Raw genomic sequence first — 22,227 nt, 5'->3', positions numbered from 1 at the left:
TATAGAAGTTCTCCATCCCTCTGCCTGTCGGCTCTCTTTTACATGTGCTCTTCATTCTTAAGCGCTATTTCTACTGTCCTTTTTCCTCCTTCTGCCCACCCCACTTCTCTTCTCTGCTTTATTCCTCTTTATGAAGGTTCTAACCTTTTTGGAACTGAGACAGCACTTCTAGCAACAGATGCAAAAGTAAAAGCAAACTACAATGTTTGAAACTTTGCTTCTGAGTATTCTTTTCATTGTGAAGTATACTGTAGTTTTGTAGGTGCTTGTCATATTCAGGAACAAGCAGAAACTCATTCTAGCAGCAAGCATTTAAAATCAAATGCATACTTGTGCATCTTAAATTGTAATGTAGCACTGAAATGGTTAACTTAGCTTGTTCTTTAAAAGTGAATTTGCTGTCAAATACTCCTGAACTGTTTTCAGTCACTGACGGAAGAATGAAATTACTGCAGTATCACTGGTGCAAGATTATGATAACCATTGGGACCGTGTTTTTTTAGTGGTCATCTTGCACTCCATGCAGCATTAGTCTGAGTAAGTAAACATTGGTCTACATTCACTTATACACCAAGGCCACCCTTAAACTCATATGCTGGGGCAGAATGGCCATGTACACAGATTACTTCTCCAGGGCCATTCAACCTGTTTTGCAAGAAAAGTCAAAACCATTATAAATGTCCAGCCAGGCAGCTTGTGTGGAGACAACAGATTAAAAACTGACATGCATCGGTAACATCATCCAGACTTAACAAACAACCTGCACACCAGAAACATAGGTTGGGTTTTCCGCTTCCGATCAGGCTGGGCATCTTGGAGGCATCGAGTGCAAAATCTCGCAAGAAGGCCCAAGGTGCAGTTTCTGATTACATAAAAGCAGGAAGCGATTGTGCGCTCTCCCCATCAATGGTCAACCACATTTCCTGCTGCCAAATGTCATGAACGTCATTATAGTCTATTCGTATCTCAGTATGATGCCTACTCACCAGAATCATCCCTCCAGAATCATCCCTGGTGACCTGCACTTCACTGGGAATTCTGGGGTAGTTTGCACAACTATGCATAGCGCTCCCAGGGTTCAGCACAAGCTTCAAAGTAAGCGCGGCTATGTATTTGTCAGCCCTGAGATGATGAGCTACTTGGAGGACGTCCTTCTGGGCTTAGACATCAGAAAGTGCATCTTCACGTGTCCATCCAGCAACCCAGTCGCATCTGGATGGTAATGAGTTTGACAATGGCTGCATGTCTTTAACCTGGCAAGGCTCCTCAGCGAGATCCATCATGACCAAGGCAGCCACTCATGATGTGTTACCTTGCTAGTGAGAAATAAACATGACACTTGGGACAAGGGACCCAATGAAATTTCATGGGTGTATCAGCATGTACATGTGACTCAGTGGGCTGCGGCACACTTCCCTAAATGACACTCTCTTCCAGAAGTTTCAGTTTGGGTTGAATAGTTCCATTAATCACAATGCAAGAATGGAGGCACCACATCTGAGAATGTCAAGGCCAGACACCTGGCTGCAAGACATTGAGATGCCTACTCTGATCAGACATACGAGCAGTATGTCCTCATGGCCAGATCTTTCCCTTGTGAAGTCCAAATTGATAAGACAACATGAAGCCCTCAAGAGTATGTGTCTTGGCTTATGAGGAATGTGTCTGGTTCCTCACACACTCGATCCTATTCCATTGTCCCTCGGCACATTGCAAGAAGCAATGATCAGCAATTCCAGGGCAGGCCTAATAGCTGATCTGCCCCTCAGAGGTCACCATTTGCAAGCTGTATCAATAACCTGTTGGGCAGCGAAGGCAATGGGACAAACCACGCCCACCAACTTTGTGAAGATATGTGGCTGGATTCTCCACTGCTGGGATTCTTCGTTGCACTGGCAGCGCACCCACGCCCAGGGATTTCCCGATGGTTTTGGGCTGCCCACAATGGGAAACCCCATTTGCCAGCTGGCGGGACGGAGAATCCCGCCCACCATTCTCCCTGCAATAGTCACAAGTTCAGGTTTGAAGACTGTGGTAGTCTGTGTAGAGGTATTACGGTACCTGGTAATGCTGGAACACCATTGGTAGATATTGTATGTTTCCTATTGGTCAAGCTGTGTGGTAGCTCCGCCCTGCAAGGCGGGGTATAAGAGCCCGTGCCGCCCCAGCAGCTTTCATTCTGTACCTGAGCTGCTGGGGGAAACATCTAGCTTATTAAAGCCTTCAGTTGGACTACAACCTCGCTTTGGTGGTCATTGATCGTGCATCAAAGACACTCAAGATTGGGTGTCTCAGTGCCTGTACACAAGTGAGCTGAAAGCATAGAAACATAAAACATAGGAGCAGCAGTTGGCCATTCGGCCTCTCCAGCCTGCTCCACCATTCATTATGATCATAGCTGATCATCCAACTCAATAACCTGTTCCCACTTTCCCTCCATATCCTTTGATTCTTTTAGTTACAAGAGCTATGTCTAACTCCTTCTTGAAAATATATTATGTTTTTGCCAAGGTTCTCTGACTTTGAGCTGAGGTCATCATATTGTATCTGGGAACATCTGACACCTGTCTGGCTGAGGGTAGCACACAAAATCTCAGTAAGAAGCTCATAACAGGAGACCCTGCTGGGGGACAGTGGGTGCATGGAGTTTCAGCATACATGAGCCTTCTTCAAGCATCACCACCTGTTCCCTTCAACAGTGCCCTTCACTTCTCATGTATGCAGATAGGGGGACTGGATAGCTCCTTGAGGACAAGGGACAGCTGGAGTAAAATTGAGACGCACCCCCACCAGGCCTCACGTTGACACAGAAGGAGGCCACTAATGGTCACAGCAATGGACAGCAGTGCAGGACCACTGTCCTGCACCAAGTTCTTCACAGCGGCCGCCAATCTGCCGGTGTTGACCTTGGTGCATTGGTATGCCAGTGTTGTCGCCTCAGACTGAAGTCGAAGGATTCCTCCATCATGCGTTGCAATCTGAAGAGTGCAGCTGACATTAATTCCTGATATTCCCTTGACCATTGCTGAAATTCCACCAACTAATTAAGGGCCAAGTCCGGAAGCTCGTCATCTGACTTGGACCAGCAATCCTCCAAGAGCCAACAACTTGGGATGTCTGTGCCTCCACCTGCTGTGGATCAGATAGTACCCTCTATTGACCAGACTGTGACCCTGAGGCTGCTCTAGAACTAAATCCCATCAAGGTGTTTGTCTATGCTCTGGTGGGTGTGATGCAGTGACGGATCTTCAATGTGACTCTCCTCAGATTCCTCACTTGAGGTCTCCTCAGGGCTGGAGTCAGTGGCCTGGATCTTGCCTGATCTTGGTCGCTTTCCACAGGGGTCTGTGAAAGAAAGGAGAGATAATTAGTGCATGGTAGTGGACTGTGAACTAGGAGAAATCACTCACAATATGGTTGTCTGATGGATGTTGTAGTGCAGGATCCTCGCCTGGTTGAGCATCGCCAAACTCACCATCAGTACAGGCACGGTCCACATCCTTGCTGGCCAGTTGGATGGCTCTATTCTCAATGTGAGAGAGAAAATTGATCATGGTGACTCCCCACTGGTATGGAACATCTCTTTTTCATTGTAAGCCAGCTTGTCCTGCATGAAGACAGAGTGTGAGCAAGATGCGTGTGAGTGCAGGTGTCATGGATGTCTGGCGAGTGGAGCCCTTGACAGAGTGAGGACGCAAGCTCGAGAGGAGATGAGACCAGGTGGAGATGCCAGAACATGTGAAAATGAGTGGTGATGTCCCTTGATGTGGCAACGAGTATGAATGTGTGATGGGCTTGTGAGTGAGTGGGCTAGATTCTTCCATCACGCCCGCCGCAAGAATGCGCGGGCGAGAGGGGAACAAGGATAACTCCATTGACCACGGGTAGGATTCCCTGGTCTCGGACCATTAGAAATGAGTAGATATTTAGAAGGGTGAACTCAGGGCTACTTATAAAATCTTTACTATCACCATAGATTTTGGTGACCTCAGTACAGAGAAGATATGCTACAAGGTTTCTTTACCAGTTGAACTTTTAGACCGTTTGATCTCAATCTAATTAAGAAGTAGTAATTGTCACATGTATAATGATTAAGATTTGTTTTTATAATTATTAATATATTCCTCATGATCATGCTAAACATGAAATTCAGGAATAGTGCACCCTTTATGTGGGTACTGAACCATTTTGTACACGGAAGGTTTGTTCTGAATGCCATTCTGGGTGAGATGCTTCCAGCCTCAGGACAGAAAAAGAGAGAAATCAAATAAGCCAATTTTTCTTTCATTTTAATTAACACTTGGTTGTTCTTTTACAGTATCTGTGATTGTATCAGCCCTGAATGATCTCACTCAGATTGAACCTACCTTACAATGAACTTCCCATCACAGAGCCAAAGAGCTGAGACTAAGCCCGCAGCAATACCTGTGGTGCAAGTCAATCTCTGGTGAGTTTAGTGATAAAGAACAAATAGAAACTGGGGAAGGATTTTATCTGTGTGACATGTATGCTACAAAATTGTAAAACCATTCTTTAACCAAGGGATTTGTCATTTCAGTGCACATGACACATGCAGGTGTCGCAGAATAAAGCAACAGTTCACATTTTCAATGTATTCCTTCAAAAGAGAATGGAATGTTCACACGGGGCAGCTGCATCTTCCAACTGCACAGCATATGTACATAAACGGTATAAAACCTCACCATGCTGTTATTTAAAGTTGTAAGATTCCAATTTAATGGCAATTTTATAGGCACATATTCTCCAAGTGCCATATATGATACTTTTTATTGGACTTGCTTAATGGACGTGAATTACAGAAGCTTTAGGGACCACATAATATCACTCATCAAGTGAGAGAGAACAAAGCAGGCAATAAATGAATGGAATATAGGTGTCCAGTGAAATCAGTGCGCAGTAGCTAGATACTTGGAAATTATTTTAAGGTCGAGTTTTCTTCTAGAAGTTATTTAAACATTTTGCTGCATTATTTTATTCATTATCAGCAATGTTTGATGCCAAGTTGCACGGAATAAAACAGCACAGTGCTAAATCTGAGTCATCAATTGCTGAGAGAGAATGATTCAACTTTAGGACCCAATGTTTGGTGTAATCTTTATCTACTTGGACACACAGTTGCTCATGAAATTATGTAGATTTATATTTAACAACTCTTAGCTCTTTTTTATTCTTTCATGGGATGTGGGTCATCACTGGCAAAGCTAGCATTTGTTGCCCATTCCTAATTGCCCACGTGAAGTTGGTGGTTGTTGTGGTTTTATAATGATATAAAGGCACCAATCACTCATAAGAGATTGTGAAAACACGTTGTGGGTTCATTTATTTAGACTCGGAAAATGAGAACATATATACATGGATTGAAAGCTTGCAGACATCAGCATCAGAGCTGTGCCTGCTGCTTTCTACTAACATGCCAAAAGTGGATCACATGACACACTTCCCTTCCAGTGATGCCTTGCTGCTGTCCCTTACAGGCCTATTACAAATTCCTCTATCTTTTCAAAGATACTTTCCCCCCTTCCAAAAACGTATAACTTGTTCACAATACATGTTCAAGTTTAGTTAAGTGCACGGGACAAATGATTCTATGAGCCTCTAAAGCGTAAAGGTAATCTGTGGTATGCTCAGATCTTACAATGCTAAACTTGTCTGGAGCTTTCTTTAATTTCTCACAGTTATCTGTGGGATTGTCATTCTTGGATGTTTCATTTAGGATCTTGTCCTCGATGTATTAAGACTAGCGTGGTTGCGGTCTCCTCGGTTATGCTTCATCCTTGCATTATTATGTGTACTGACTTCACAGCACATCAGTTCTGAACCAATCCTCTCACCTTGGCTGGTTATCACTCACCGTCTGTGGGATCCTGGATGTGAACTGGTTGTCCCAACTTCATCTTGGCAGTTCTCTACCTGAATTTTTATCATACATGTTGGTAATCTTCTCTAGCAGTCTTTTGCTACTGAGAGAGTAGGATGGGTAAGAGAAAGTAAATTTGTGCATACTGGTCTGCCAAACATGACCTCTACTGATGATGAAGTAGTTGCACTTAAAATGTTGCTCTCAGATGTAACATTGCAATGTGTAGATCTTGCTTGGTCTGTACACCTTTGAGACAGTAAGAAGTCTTACAACACCAGGTTAAAGTCCAATAGGTTTGTTTGGAATCACTAGCTTTCGGAGCTCAGCTCCTTCATCAGGTGAGTGAAGAGGTGAGTTCGACAAACACATCTATAAGCAAAGTCAATGATGTAAAATGATACTTTGAATGCGAGTCTTTGCAGGTAATCAAGTCTTTACAGGTCCAGACGGTGCGACTGGAAAGAGGATTTATCACAGGTTAAAGAGGTGTGAATTGTCTCAAGCCAGGACAGTTGGTAGGATTTTGCAAGCCCAGGCCAAATGGTGGGAGGTGAATGTAGTGAGACATGAATTCAAGGTCCCAGTTGAGGTCGTACTCATGCATGCGGAACTTGGCTATCAGTTTCTGCTCAGCGATTCTGCGTTATCGTGCATCCTGAAGGCAGTCTTGGAGAACGCTAACCCAAAGATCAGAGGCTGAATCCTCTTGACTGCTGAAGTGTGCCCCGACTGGAAGGGGACATTCCTGCCTGCCGATTGTCACACGATGTCCGTTCATCCGTTGTCGCAGCATCTGCATGGTCTCGCCAATGTATCACGCCTTGGGCCATCCTTTCCTGCAGCGTATGAGGTAGACAATGTTGGCTGAGTTGTACGAGTATGTACCGCGTACCTGGTGGGTGGTGTTCCTATGTGTAATGGTGGTATCCATGTCGATGATCTGGCACGTCTTGCAGAGGTTGCCATGGCAGGGTTGTGTGGTGTCGCGGTCGCTGTTCTCCTGAAGGCTGGGTAGTTTGTTGCAAACAATGGTCTGTTTGAGGTTGCGCTGTTGTTTGAAAGCAACTAGTGGGGGTGTGGGGATGACCTTGGCAATAGGTTCGTCTTCATCGATGACGTGTTGAAGGCTGCGAAGAAGATTGCGAGCAGAGAAACTACAACATCTTTTTCGCAGTCTTCAATACGACATTGAAGTCGTCGTCAAGCAGTGTGAAGCACGTCAAGAGTATAACATCAAGGGTTACCTCATGCAATGCAGTACAATTGAAGGTTGTTCAAAATGTTGTACCTGTACATAATCTTGGTGCCAGGCTGTTGGACTACCACAGAACATCATGTTGTGTTGTTATAATGATATAAATCTACCAATCACTCATAAAGGACTTTGAAAACATGTTGTGGGTTCATTTATTTAAACCAGGCACATGAGGACATATATATACATGGATAGAAAGCTTGGAGACATCAGCAACAGAATGGTGTGTGCTGTTTTCTGCTCACAGGCCAAAGTGAAACTGAGGTTGGATCACATGGCAAATGTCCCTTTCAGTAATGCCATGCTGCTATCCCTTACTGGCATATTACAATGTTGGTGAGCTGCATTCTTGAACAACTGCAGTCCGTCTGGTTTGGGTTCTCCCAATGCTTTTCGGAAGGGAGTTCTCAGATTTTGATCCATCCAGCGACAGTGAAGGAGTGGCTATGTAGTTCCAAGTCAAGACAGTGTGTGGTTTGGAGGGGAACTTGCATCCCGCTTCACCAAATGATGCTGAGAACTCTGCTTCATTCACTGATCATGATGTGGAGATGCCGGCACTGGACTGGGGTGGGCATAGTAAGAAGTCTCACAACACCAGGTCCAACAGGTTTATTTGAAATCACAGTTTTCGGAGCGCTGCTCCTTCATCAGGGGTAAATTTACACTGCGCTGGAAAAGCAGTGCGCCATGGCAACGTGGCCGATAGAAGCCGGGAGACCCCACTCCCATGATCCAACCCGCTCGCAATGCCTCATGAGATCTAACGTGATCTCGCGAGATATTGCAATGTAAATCACACCCATTGTGGTCGGGATCATTTATTGGCACATCTGCATATTACAGCGATTCAGCTAGTCTCATTGTAATATGCAATTTCCCGAGGCACCTGAGGCGTTAGGATCTATCCCCTTCGCTTCGGAGACCTCAGTGGATGCTGTTCAGTACTGGTCTCAACAAGCGGGGATCAAGTGGAACGGCACTCATGGGGGTCTCCCAGGGAATCAAAGGCCCCCAGGTGCATGCCCTTTGGGCAGGGTGGCACTCTGGCACTGCTAATGCCACTTGGGCACCCTGACAATGCCATCCTGGCACCCTGATAGTGCTTCCTGCCACCTGGGTGCCAGCCTGGCACTGCCAAGATGTCCAGGTGGCACTGTCAGGGTATCAGGTTGGCACCTTGGGAGTGCCAACCTGGCATTTTTCACATAGCGGTGATTGGGCCGGGGGTGTCCTGTGATGGTGTTGGGGGGGGGGGGGGTGGGAGCGTGGACCCCTTATGATATGTAGGGGCTTGGAGGGGGGTCGGTGGTCACGCCCCAGGTTCCGGGGGGGGCGGGTGCGGGAGCGTGGACCCCTTATAATATGTAGGGGCTTGGAGGGGGGACGGTGGTCACGCCCCAGGTTCCAGAGATCGGGAAGCAGTTTAAAAATGGTGTCCCGATCTCTCGCTACACTGAGGAGTTCCGCCGAGCGGAGCTCTTCTGGTTCAGAAAACAGAGCTATGTGTGGCCTCAGCCGCGCATTCCCCACTGAGACCACTATCTATCCCGAATGCTGTTCAATAGTGTTGTGTTTCTTCGTGCTGAGAGCGCCAGGAAACATGTGGCTAAACGTGCTCGTTATGGGACTTTGTTCCCATTTAATTAAATTGCGCGTGCGATTTTTCTTTAAGTTCTATACTATCTTTAACTTTTTAAATTATCTATGGATGGTGCATCCTCCACTTGGAATTTTTCTTTCTCATTGGAATTTATCTGTTCTGTGCATTCTTAAATACACCCTTAAATCTCTGCCACTGCATTGACCTGACCCTTAACTTAATTTGCCATTTCACTTGGGATAGATGTGCTTTCATCCCCTCATAATTGCCCTTATTTAAGTTGAAAAGACAAGCCTTGGACCCACTCTTCCCTCCCTCAAATTCAATGCAAAATTCAACCATATTTTATTTATTAATTAAGATTGCTGCTAACCAGGGATGTCATGAGGCGTTCACTATGAGGTCATTAATTAATCCTACCTCTTTGCATAATACCAGGTCTTGTATTGTCTACTTTCTGGTTGGTGCCAGAACATGCTTTTCTCAGAAACTATCCTGAAAACATTCTATGAATTCCTCACCCAGGCTACCTTTGCCTATCTCATTTCCCAGTACAAATGCATATTATCACCCTACCTTTCTTACAAACCCTCATTATTTCCTCCTTTATACTGGGTGCCAGCCCAGGGGCCCTGTACATGGCTCTCGTAAGCGACTTCTTGCCTATATCGTTTATCTTCTCCACCCAAAGCGTTTCTATATCCTGGATTCCTGAACTTAGGTCTTTCCTCCAATGGTTCATTAATTACAGAGCCACCCCTCCACTGTTTCCGAGTTTACATCCTTCCGAAATGTCACTTATCCTTCAATACTCAAATCCCAATCTATGTCATCCTGCAGCCATGTCTCTGTAATGGCTATTAGATTTATTTCTATTTGCGCTATCAGTTTTTCTGTTTTATTTTGAATATTACTTGCATGCAGATACGGAGCCTTTAATTTTGTCCTTTTATTATTTTTGTCAGCTGCTCCTTATCTGCTGATTTACTCTTAGATTTGCTGTCTCAATCCTTACCAGTTATGTTCTGTTTATCATAAAAACATAGAAAATAGAGCAGGAGGAGGCCACTCGGCCCTTCGAGCCTGCTCTGTCATTCATTATGAGCATGGCTGATCATCAAACTCAATAGCCTGATCCAGCCTTAATACTTCCCTCCATATCCTTTGATCCTCTTCTTCCCAGGTGCTTTATAAAACTGCTTCTTGATAAAAACACAGAAAATAGGAACAAGAGGAGACCATTCGGCCCTTGGACCCATTCCACACATTGGCTCTTGCCCATATTAAACCTTTCTCTCTTGCATTTTCTCTACTCCTTGATTTACCATGTGTGGGATTCTCCAGCCTTCCATCTATGTGTTTCCTGATGGCGGGAGGTGGCTTGACATTCGCTGGTGGCGGGAATCTCCGTTCCGCCTGCTGCCAATGGGAATTCCGATTGAAGCCACCCCATGCCATTAGGAAACCCGTGGGAGGGGCATGCTGCTGGCAGGACCAGAGAATCCCACTGCCACCGAGGGGCCGGAGAATTTTGGCCCACATCTTTACACATTTATTTCCTTGATCCCATTATTTAGTTTAAAACTCTCTCCACATCCCTAGTTGTGCGGTTCACAAGAACACTGGTTCCAGCACAGTTTAGGGGTAGACCATCCCACAGCACCCACTTTCCCCAGTACTGGTGCCACACCAGTGTTTGACGCGCAGTTAACTTTCTCTGAACTGTTTCCAAACACATTTACATCCTCACTTAAATAAGGAGACCAATACTGTACACAGTACTCCAGATGTGGTCTCACCAATGCCCTGTATTGAAGCATAACCTCCCAACTTGTGTATGTGATCCCCCTTGCAAAATACGATAACATTCTGCCCATGGGGCAGCACGGTAGCATAGTCGTTACCATTGTTACTTCACAGCTCCAGGGTCCCACGTTCGATTCCGGCTTGGGTCACTGTCTGTGCGGAATCTGCACGTTCTCCCCGTGTGTGCGTGGGTTTCCTCCGGGTGCTCTGGTTTCCTCCCACAGTCCGAAGATGTGCGGGCTAGGTGGATTGGCCATGCTAAATTGCCCTTAGTGTCCTAAAAGGTTAAGTGGGTGTTACTGGGTTACGGGGATAGTATATAGACGTGGGCTTGAGTAGGGTGCTCTTTGTAAGGGTCGGTGCAGATTCAATGGGCTGAATGGCCTCCTTCTGCATTGTAAATTCTTTGATTCTATGATTCATTAGCTTTCCTAATCACTTGCTGCACTTACATACTAACCTTTTGCAATTCATGCACTAAGAAACCGAGGTCCCTTTATATCTCCGAGCTCTGCAATCTCTCACCATTTAGATAATAAGCTTGTGCCAAAATGTATAATTTTGTATTTTCCTACATAAGACTCCATTTGTCAGGTCTCTGCCCACTCTTCACAACTTACTTACCTACCTATCTTTGTGTAATCAGCACATTAGGCAACCATACCTTTGGTCCCTTCATCCAAGTCAAAATATATTGATAGTTATGAAGGTCAGGGAGAGATTTAGTAAGAGCATGAATTTAGAAAAAGAGTTCCAGAGGGTCAGTACCTATGGGGAAAGATCAACCCTTATTGGTGGAACAGAATAGAATTAGAATAGAATTTGGAGAGAGAGTGGTTTAACGGTAATGTCAGTGCACGAGTAATTGAGAGGCCCAAGCTCTGCAGACAGGGGTTCGAATGGCACCTGGTGGAATTTAAAGTTAATTCATTATTCTGGAATATATTTTTAAAAGAACCTCCGATTTGCAGATGGCTGTATACCAGAGGTTGTGCTGAGGACCCCTCAGATGATCTGACACACTGACCATGCAGGAATTGGCTGCAAAATTTGGGCAATGTGTCTGGAGCCCTCTGAAAATCTGAGTTGGAGTCAGGCACTCACTTACCTGAATAGTTGCCCAGGGAAAGTTCTAACTTTTGGGCAACTATATCACTAATCTACACCCCCACCCTAACTCTCCACTGGTCACCCACATGACTCCCACCCTATTCCCTCACCCACTAATGTGTCACCCTACAACCGCACCCACCTTCCATCCTATCCCTCGCCCACCCTCCTGCCACTCTATCCCCTCACCTACTCATCTTTCACCCTACCCTTTCATCCACACACCTGCCACCCAACCCCTCGTTCATATCCTGCCATCCTACCCCTCTCTCACCTGCCAGCTTATCCTCTTATCCATCACCTGCCACCCTACTCCTCACTCACTCATGTGCCACTCTACCCCTTCATCCACCCACCCTTACACCCTACACCCTCACTAACCTAACACACCACTCACAAACTCATGCGTCTGTCATGCTATCTTTCATCCATCTGCCACCCTGTCCCATCACCCACATGTCCTCACCCACCTACCTTACACACTTACCTTCTCCCCTTAGCTTCTGAAAGTTGCTTTGGAACCTTTAAATTCTCTACTTACTGGAATATGACAGTTGGTGCAGTAAAAAGAGGCTTTGCTTCCCCCGGTGACCATCTGCTACAAAGAATACTCCCAGAACAGGTATGCTCCGCATTTCTGAAGAGGCCTGTTTGGAAGTCCAGGTCAGAAATGTGAAGATCTGGTGCAAGATAAGATAAAGGGAGCAGATGGTGATTGCTGCCCCTTGGAAGATTTGGCTCCTAATTTCAGTAATGGCGACCATGACAACTATCATCAATTTTTTAAAACACATCTGGTTCATTAATGCCCTTCAAGGAAGTAAATCTGCCATCCTTACCTCGCCTGGCCGACATATGACTCCAGACCAACAGCAACATGGCTGACTCTTAACTACCCTCTGAAATGGCCGAACAAGCCAGTCAAAGGGTAATTAGGGATGTGCAACAAATGGTGGCCTTGTCAGCCCATGAAAAGAATTATAAGAAGAGGGGAACAAATGACCCAGCAGCCCAGCATCTGAGGAATGGAGGATGTGAGCTCAGAAATGCTAAAGCTGAAGAAGATCTGCCAGTTTGTTCATATCTTCACACACACTCTTTTCCCTTTGAGGAATAGTGGGGTAATGTTGGAAGGATTAGCAGGCTGATTATCAACCTCCTTGAAACACATCATATGAACACTCCTCTTGCAGCTAACAGGTATTGGTATGAGACTTGAACACAGAGCTGCTGTCGATTGAGGCAAGGGTGCTCCCTACTGAGCCACAAGATCTCAAAATTTCCAGTTAGGGTGGAGCAAGGGCATAAATATGTTTGAAAATAAGGTTTTGGATCTTGCTGTCTATTTGCTGGAACATTGAGGATAAATGGAGCTTGGAAAAGATAGGGTGGTAGGTTTCCAAGACATAGCCAGGGAGTGGACTTAAACCTCAGACATATAGGATTCACTGGATTTTGTTCGGCTAGATGAGGATAGAACAGTGAAAGTAACATTTGAGAAATTGATCCTTGAAGTGATAAATGTGTGCAGCAGTGGGAGCAATGAGCCCGGAGAGAAGAAGGCAGCCGTGGCAATCAACAAAAGTGAGATTTAAAGCTTATCTTTATGTCCAACAGAATACTTTCAATTTTACTTAGATGTGACATACAGTAACACTTCATTTTAAAGAGATACAGCACTCTTACAAAAGTTGGTGAGCAAAGAGTTAAGTATAAGTTTGTACTGCAACAAGCAGATTCCATATCTATGGTGAGTGATTAATTTACAGACAAAATAAACTAGTATATAGGGTCTAGTCTATGGTAGTTGGGGACCCAATATAAGTAGTATCAATAAGGTTTACTGGAGTTCAGTGGATATCATAATAATAAATGTTGTGTGAATTAAACGCAAGGAAGTAACAATCCTTTTACAACATTTCTGCATCAATGATACAGTATTGTACTGCACAGAAGTACAATGCTCCTGCATTTACTATGTAATACATTTTATTTACCAAAGGTACAAATCTATTGGCGTATGTTATATAACACAGAGAATTGCAGATGTACTTTCAACAGTGCTTTTCTCATATAACACACTGGTAAGTGTGCACAGCAATGATGAATTGTTACCACAGAATGAATGTTCAGTCATTTTGGAGAACAGATTTACCACATAGGCAAATCCTTTTTTCAGAATTTTAAATTAAATGTTGTCAGACATTTAAAAGGCTGTAATTATAATACTCCGACTGTTTTTAAGGAAAAACGATTGTTTCTGTTTAAACCCTGCGATAGAAATTAGTTCAACTAAATTTCATTGGAGGAGAAAACTGATCAACAGGTCAAAGGAAGATATTTACTCTGGTTTTAAACATTAACATTTAAAACTTACTTATCGAACATGATTACTGCAAGAGAAAGTTAATCATGCTGCTGAATTTTTCAGGAGTGAATCTGTAGAATAAATAGAATGATATAGTGTGGAAACATCTTCTCATCTTTTCTTCTCTCCACCTTCCCCCAAAATCATTTCCCTCTTGATGGGTGAAGCCTATTCCACTTAAAAACATATTAGTAAATTTTCTGTCAAATGTATTCAAGGGTTCACAAGTTAATAGCAAGTGAAACCGGAAGAGCAAGTGTCTCCAACTGACACAACTTCCATCTTTAACATACTTTTTTTCACATTTAACTTGACAATAAGTATGTTGCACTGCTCTAAGCTAATTACCCTCGGCACTGTGTGGAGAAGTCACACCTTATCTTTTAGACATTGCTTTACCTTACCAAAGAGATTTTCTTTCTTTTTTGCTCCACTCTTTTTGATTATAGAGAGCCTCTTAATCAAACTAAGCTCAGCTTCCGTATCCCTGGGGCAGCATCTCTTAGCTCCCTGTCAAACTGTGTTGAAACACAATCAATCTTGTTCTTGTACTCGAATGGCGGAAGTACCACAACATGAACAGTGTGCTGCTTTGCTCACGCCGTGAAGCCTGGGTGACAAAAGTTTTTACAAGAAGCTGACTGTACTTAGGGTTATGAATATGCAATGACTCTCATTAGCATTGAAGTGCTGGAGCTGGGGCTGACACCCTGAGCCACTTTTAGCTGCTGCTGAATTGTATAATGAATTGTCTCTCTTTCAATCAAAATCTTTTTTGTCGTGACTCCCCTTCCAAAGGGAGTCGCCAGTCCAAGAATACCAGTCCGCAGCAGAAATTAATTGCAGGCACCCCAGTTGTTTTTGTTAAACAACATTGTGATAGTGCTTCAAATGTCAAAATAGAAAGATATATTAACATTTTTGTGAGCTGAAGTGGAGGCAAATAAAACCGCATGAAGGCAGTTAATGTGAAGAGAGACACAAAACATCCACCGGCCCAGCTGTTAGTTTATTGTTGTTTTTTTGAATAGGACTGATTCCAGCAAGGTTACTCAAAACTAACTCTCAGTGGCTCCTCATTTGTTTCCATTCTCTTTTAACAAAACACCCTATTTTCTATCTTCCCAACTCAAATTAGGGCGAATTTGCAGTGATTTCATGCATACATTATAAACCTATCCTGTAACATTAAAAAAAACATTTTCTACTCCTCAAAGAATGTGCCTGATTCTTTTATTTTCCTCTGTCTTTTTTACTTTCTTGGCATAACTTACCAGTGAGCTTGGCTTACCTCTTGACCTGTCCCCCAAGAGTACACGTTCCCATTGGCTGCAAAAAAAATAATAAACAGAAACAATATATACAGGTTGAAGTTAAATATCAAACATGAGTCTAGTTTAAAATAAATGCAGTTCTGACAAAAGTGTCTCAAGTATCATACATCAAACACTTGTTACCTCTCTTGGCCTTTGTGATTGCACATGACTGGAAACAAGTCAGTGATAAAATGTGAAGAAAGATGAAACCAATCCAACCTTTTTTAAAGATCATCAATCACTCGACGCAACCATGATATTATTAGTTCAAGTAAAGCCCTGCTCTTCCATTTTATGGACGTCATAAAAACCCCAGCTCTTCAGCTACTATGGGAATTCATTTTTATGGGAAACATCTTAGAGGGAACCAATCAGACCTAGTGATATAACAAGCTACTGAATAATTCAGAATCCTTCGCTGTGCTGAGTTTTCAGCACATCCAGTGAGGGGATGTTTAATTGGCATGCATTGCTGTTTTTGAAACAAATTGCCACAGAACTGCTGGAAAAAGTGTAACTAATAAAGTTCTGGTATTCACCCTCTAATGCGTGTCATGCCCATATTAAAACAGGTAATGAAATAAAAGCATTTTCTGTTCCCTATTTGAGTTTTTGTAGTTTCTGCCCCAATCATTTTGGTCTAATAGCTAGTTGTGTCAGCTGTGGTAACACCCTCGCCTTGGAATCAGAAGGTTCCGGGTTCAAATTCCATTACAGTACATAAATCAAGGCGGACACTCCAGGGCAGTGTTGAGGGAGTGCTGCACTATTGGAGGTGCCATCTTTCAAATGAAATGTTGAGCCAAGGCCCTGTCTATAAAAGATTCCATTGCACTGTATTGAAGATGAGTGTGGTAATCATCCCTGAGACCCTGACCAATATTTATCCCACAATCAACATCAGAAAAGCAGATTATCTGGTCATCATCACATTGCTGTTTGCAAGGGTTTTCTGTGTGTAAATTGGCTGCCATGTTTGTTACATTACAACCTCAACTACACTTCAAAGGTAGTTCATCAGCAGTGGTCATAAAAAGTTCCTTTTTGAAAACAAATACCTGGGCCGGGCTGGAGAATCCCCGCGATCAGGCCACACCGCCCCGATGCCGGCATGCGATTCTTCGTAGAGCGGAGCCAGCGTGGGTGGCGCTGCGGCGGTTGCGGGCCACTATACGCGATCGGCCCGCCGATTCTCGGGCCGGGATGGGCCGAGCGGCCGTCGTGGAAACGCTGAGTCCCGCCGGCACCATCCACACCTGCTCTCAGCCGGCGGGAACTCAGCGTGGAAGGGTCGGGTGACAGCCTGTGTGGGGGGAGGGGGCCTCCGAGCCCGGGGGGCGTCCGACGCGGCCTGGCCCGCGATCGGGGCCCACCGATCGGCGGGCCAGCCTCTCTGTCTGGGGGACTCATTTCCTATGTGCCGGCCCCTGTAGTCCTGCGCCATGTTGCGTCGGGGCCGGCGCGTTGAAAGGCGCCACTGCATTTGCGCACGTTGGCGCCAGCGCCACTGCACATGCGCAGATCCCGCAGTGCCCAGTTTGTGCCGACATCAGCAGCTGGAGCAGCGTGAACTGCTCCAGTGCCATGCTGGCCCCCTGTAGGGGCCAGAATTAGTCCTGTGAGCAGCCCGTTCATGCCATCGGAAAACGCGACGGCATTTACAACGGAGTGGACACTCTGCCGTGGGATGAGAGAATCCCGCCCATAGTTCCTACCAACCTACCAATACACAAACATCCAGAGAAGAAGTAGCTCTTGAGCAGTTAGAACACATTTGCTTGAATATTACCAGCCCAGGAGGTGAGGGGTGGGATACAAAATGGCAGCAGAAGGTGTCAGGAGAGAAGCTCATTATCTTCCTCCGCCATGATATATTCCAGAAGTGGGAACTGCAACAGTGCAGCTGTCCACCGACAGGAGCTAGGTGGACAATTAATGATCAGTTTTTGCCCCCAGCGGCATTTTTCCAGTGTTGGAAGTAGGACAAGCCCTTGGTGTCTCAGGAAACTGCCAGGTGCATCAAAATGGTCATGCAGGTTATCCAGCAAGTTCCTGAGAGTAGGCAGCTGCGGCAGAGGGGTGTGTGTGCCAGTGGAGGGGCACTTTCCATGATCCACTGACAAGTTGCTCGGCAACAATGACTGCACTTGAGGGTCCGATGCCACTATTAGAGAATCCACCGTCTGATCATGGGGCTCATCTATCTGGCCCCTGATGCATTGAAAAAAATGTAGTTGTCCCTTGACGGTGCCTCCACATGGAAGCACCCTCTTTGTCTCCTTGCAGTTTAAATACTAGCTACCGTGATTGGTGGTACTGCTGAAGATGATGAGCTCCTGGCCATCTGATTGGGCCCGGTGCTCTGAGAGGTGGGCCGCCATCCTTAAGCGGACAGTGATCAGGGCAGTTGCCTCTTAATTGGTTGCTGCTGGTAAAATTACCCTGGGGTCCCTTTGTCCAACTGCTTTCAGCCCTGTTGGGGGGATCACCAACCTTTTCATAAATTTCAGCCCATTGATTCAATTGTTATAAAATTGTAAATACCTTCAAACCCGCTTCACTCCTGAGGCGAACTTCAATGAATCTTAAAATTTTCCTTTTGATATGAGGCTTTGTGTTGAATTTTATTTATAATATTCCTGTAAAGCATCTTGAGCTATCTTACTGTGGTGAAGGCACAAGAGAATGCAAGTTGTTGTTATTGCTGAAAAGGAAAATGGTGTGCTAGTTCAATTTAATTCTATTTTTCTGCAATGGAGGGGTCGCCTCCACATAAAGTGTTTAAATGAGAAGGTATTAATTGAGCCCTCCTGGCACCTGGTTGCAATATTTTCTGGGAGGCGGTGAGCAAGACTGGGATCGGAAACTGGAAATGCAGAGATTCTGATGAAGGACCGTAATATCATTTTTTAAAGTAGTTTCTCACCCAGCAGCCAGCCAGGCAGTAAGGCTGGGGAATAGAACATCCCAGCCAGGATTTCCTGGGCATTGCAAAGTGAGGAGAGACCAGAATCTGGGGAAGGCTGGAATGAGGGTTTGGTGGAAAGCATCCTTGCCCTTCCTCGCTCACAAGCATTTCTGGCAACACCCTTAGCTGCTTGGTTTGGCTGTTCTTGTCTGCATTTAAGTGTTGTGTTTCACAAGTCATGGGAATCACAGAAGGCGAGTGTTGAATTTAAATTAGGTTCCCAACTGTATTGTGGCAGCCTGATTCAAGTATTATAATAAAATGTCCTGCCTCTTGAGAGTGGGGCACAGAGACGCAATGTAACCTGCCACCATAAAAATGGTAAGAGGCAAATTAGCAGTGGGTTGGGGTTCCATTTTGTGAATTCTTTGAAAGTTTTAACCTCCTCAGTTCCCTCCCATCTAGTGTTGGGGGTTTAATATTGATCTCCTTGTGTCTGATTCTCCTACGAATAACAACATTCTTGCAAAATTCCCACTTTCTCGTGCTTTAAACACTTCTTTGCTCTTTAGCATCACAGGCAATTCAAATTTGTGGTAGGAATACATCAGCTCAAAAGAACTCTCACATCAATGTTACCTGTCAAAAACTTAAATCTGTTCCAAGCAATCAATACTTCATATTAAAAAACTGTGCCATACACAAACTTGAGAATATTTGTACAATTTACAGATGACCTCAAATAAAGCTCACTACCAAGATCTTGTGATCCCAGTGGCATGGAATTCCCTATTCCCAATGTCCAATTAGACTTGGTCAAATTAGTCAAAAGGATCTCCATGCATCATCCAGCAACGGTGATGTCATAAATCAGGGTAAGTAGCATGTGAGTATTCATACAGACAGCAAACCAGGAATTAAAAAACATTGGGTCACTTAACTATCAATTTTTAATTTTTAAAAATTTGACAACTTGCAATATACATGATGGGAGCAAACTATGGATTAAAGTGGCAGATACTGGACGGGATTCTCCGGTATCCGCCGGGCGGGCCATGCCGGCGCCAAAGAGTGGCGTGAACCACTCTAACTTCGGGCTGCCCGGAAGGTGCGGAACCCTCCGCATCTGCGGAGGCTAGGCCGGCACTGGAGTGATTGGCGCCGCACCAACGGGCCTCTGCTGGCCGGCGCGAATTGCCGCATGCACAGGAGCGCCAGCGTGTTCCCAGAACCGCTGGCGTGATTCCTGCGCATGCGCAGTGGGTTTCTTCTCCGCGCCGGCCATGGCGGAGCTTTACACAGGCCGGCGCGGAGGGAAAGTGTGCTCCCACGGCACAGGCCCGCCCGCAGATCGGTGGGCCCCGATTATGGGCCAGGCCACCGTGGGGGCTCCCCCGAGGCCAGATCCCCCCCGGCCTCCCCCGAGAACTCCGTAGGCCGCCTGCAGAGCTAGGTCCCGCCAGTCATGCCGGCAGGACAGGCCGAAAAAGGGCGGCCGCTCGGCCCATCGCGGAGTGAAGAATCGCCGGGGGGGGGGGCCGCTGCCAACAGCCCCCGACCGGCGCAACGCGATTCCCGCCCCCCCCCCGCAAAAACCGGCACTGGAGAATTCGGCAGCCGGTGTCGGGGCGGGATTCACGCCGCCCCCCCGGCGATTCTCGGGCCCGGTGGGGGGGGTCAGAGAATTCCGCCCAATATGTCCCAAACAATTTAAAAGCAATAGATTGAACGAAATGTGGATTTTCTTATCATTTAAGATTGAATTACTCCTTCATTGCCAGTAAGGTTGTTTACCAGTATAACATTTTCAACGTTTCAGTGAAAGAGTGGAAATTCCGTTTTGTGCAATGATTTCTACATGATGACATTCTGTTTAGTTGGGGGTGGCTGAGGGTGTGTGGGGGTTGGTGGGAGTGGTTCACCTCCACAGTGCACACATTGGAGAACAGTAGAACCATAGACAGCAATGCCTGGCTTTCTGTGCTTTACTTTGCATCTGTGGACTCCAGAGTTTGCTGCCAGTTTCAAAGGTGTAATAATGGGGAACTCTTGGCAGTTTCACTGTCATTGCTACCACAAAATCTGGGCCTATGAAATCGTAAAATGGTGAAACAGAGCATATATGTAGTAATTAAAGTAAGTTTAAAGAAATCGGACGTGTTATTTACGTCAAAACAATTCAACAGAAAATGAAAATTTGTGTCTTGGCGATCACTTGGTGATGTCAGGAAACATGGCTGCTGACTTCATTCCCGCGCATGCGCAGGGGGGGGGGTCACTTCCGCATCGCCCATCGCGGAGGCAATGGCCGAGGCGGAAGGAAAAGAGTGCCCCCACGGCACAGGCCAGCCCGCGGATCGGTGGGCCCCGATCGTGGGCCAGGCCACCGTGGGGGCACCCCCCGGGGCCAGATCGCCCCGCGCCCCCCCCCCCCCCCAGGACCCTGGAGCCCGCCGGCACCGCCAGTCCCGCCAGGAAGTGAGGTGGTTTGATTCACGCCGGCGGGACTGGCATGACAGCAGCGGGACTTCGGCCCATCACGGGCCGGAGAATCGCCGGGGGGGGGGGGCTGCCGAACGGCGCAGCGCGATTCCTGCCCCTGCCGAATTTTCGGTGTCGAAGAATTTGGTGGCTGGCGGGGGCGGGATTCACGCCGCCCCCCGGTGATTCTCCGACCTCCCGCCCGCTCAAGGTAACTAATGTTTCGAGTCTGAATGACTCTTTGTCAAAGTCATCCAGACTCTAAATGTTAGCTCCCTTCTCTCTCCACAGATGCTGTCAGGCCTGCTGAGATTGTCCAGTATTTTCTGTTTTTGCTTCAGATTTCTGCATCTGCAGTAATTTGCTTTTAACAAACCAGGTTGCAATAGGTTAGCCACCCCTTCTAAAGCTCACTATTCTGTCCATTGAAGTCAACAGAAGAGAAAAGCTGAGCTGGTATATAATGGGCAGCTGTACAATGAGTTTCACCTTCAGTCTGGTGAATTCAGCCTGTGGTGATGAACAACTCTGTTCAATGGATATTAAATGCTCTGAGTGGGCCAGCTCCATTGCTCAATTGAGCAATTATTTATTGAAGAAAAAGTAAAAGATTGCTGTTTGAAGGAAAGAAAATAACACATGTTTTCGTTCTGTGGGGAGAACCCAAAGAAGCTGAATTACTCTCACAATAATACTCAACACAATGTACAAAATTCTGAAATACACACCACCACGTTCTGTATTTGTTACAGAAACAAGAAAACAAGTCTTCCAATCACTTTTCCAGGAAGATGCTACTCTTAAACTTTTGAAAAGGACACTGTTTGAGGGAACTTTCTTCATATATAACAAATAAGACGTAGCCTGAGAGCAAATGCATTATTTGCGCGATTATTGTTGGATTGCTTGAACATTCCTGTGACTGGTTGCTGCTTCGAATTTCTTCGGGGACTTAATGAGTCTGTTTTTCCCCTAAGAATAGAGCATTGCGTCCTCTGGATAGCTCTGTCCCAGCGGAGTATAGCCTGGGAGGGGGGGATGGAGGGAGATAGGACACATCCCCTTTTTACGGCACTAGCTGCTGTATGGTAAATTTAAATGTCCAGTTTGAAACCTAGTGAATGGGTGAGTGGATGAATGAATGGTTAGGGTGGGTAGGAGGGGGAGGTAAGTGGGTAGGGTAGAAACGTGAGAAAGAGGTAGGTCGGTGAACGGAAGATGGATGAGTGGGGTGGCAGATGGGTAGGTGACAGGGGGGTAGGTGACAGGAGATTGAGATGGTAGGTGGGTGAAGCAGCAGGTTGGCTCGGTGATAGTTGGGCTTGGAGGGTAGTTGGTTTGGTCGAATGAATGAATGAGGAGGTAGTAATGGAACTCAGAGAGAGAGATCGTGTGGTTCTTGGGCAAATTGTCATAGGGAGTGATAAGGTGTTGGGGGTATCGACAGCCTTAAAGGTGGACAAATCTGCACATCTGAATGAATTGTGTCCCAGACTGCT

At 45.8% G+C, this 22,227-nt stretch overlaps 1 protein-coding gene across 1 annotated transcript in view; it reads right to left on the bottom strand.

The window, feature by feature from the left end:
• Nucleotides 1-22,227, bottom strand: part of LOC140429379 (uncharacterized) — a 150,688-nt gene that overhangs the window by 54,278 nt on the left and 74,183 nt on the right. Inside the window, exon 2 of the mRNA XM_072516272.1 lies at nucleotides 15,315-15,352. The gene's annotated coding sequence lies outside the window, so the exon portion shown is untranslated. The remainder of the gene's footprint in view (nucleotides 1-15,314; nucleotides 15,353-22,227) is intronic.

Source organism: Scyliorhinus torazame, chromosome 9 (genome assembly GCF_047496885.1).
Source record: "Scyliorhinus torazame isolate Kashiwa2021f chromosome 9, sScyTor2.1, whole genome shotgun sequence".
Taxonomy (NCBI): Eukaryota; Metazoa; Chordata; class Chondrichthyes; order Carcharhiniformes; family Scyliorhinidae; genus Scyliorhinus; species Scyliorhinus torazame.
Note: the sequence above shows the minus strand (reverse complement) of the source record. Positions and strands in the feature narration are given on the sequence as shown.